Source organism: Penaeus monodon, chromosome 15, assembly GCF_015228065.2.
Source record: "Penaeus monodon isolate SGIC_2016 chromosome 15, NSTDA_Pmon_1, whole genome shotgun sequence".
In the NCBI taxonomy this organism is placed as follows: domain Eukaryota; kingdom Metazoa; phylum Arthropoda; class Malacostraca; order Decapoda; family Penaeidae; genus Penaeus; species Penaeus monodon.
The window spans coordinates 37,670,851-37,671,098 of NC_051400.1; the positions used below are offsets into that span (position 1 = coordinate 37,670,851).

The window sequence follows — 248 nt, forward strand, 5'->3', positions numbered from 1 at the left end:
ATTAAAAATGGTTCTTTGTCTACGTTTTGAAAAAATAGATATATGTATTCTCTTTTGCATTTTGGCTGTTGAGGTTGAAATTGCTGTTGGTAGTTTGTTTATTTACTTTTTTTTATCGTTCTTCTTCTTCCAGGTACGAGTCTCATCGCCTGGTCCGGACGGAGGTCGCTGGAGGTAAATAGGGAACTGTTTTCGTTTTCTGTGTATGTTGTGCTTTGGTCATGCGCTCGAAGGGAAGGAGAAGAAGG

At 39.5% G+C, this 248-nt stretch overlaps 1 protein-coding gene across 2 annotated transcripts in view; it reads left to right on the top strand.

The window, feature by feature from the left end:
• Positions 1-248, top strand: part of LOC119582015 (ecdysone-induced protein 74EF-like) — a gene marked incomplete at its 3' end in the record, with an annotated part of 261,423 nt that overhangs the window by 52,809 nt on the left and 208,366 nt on the right. For both annotated transcript variants that reach the window (XM_037930212.1, XM_037930217.1), the window contains 1 exon segment: positions 134-174.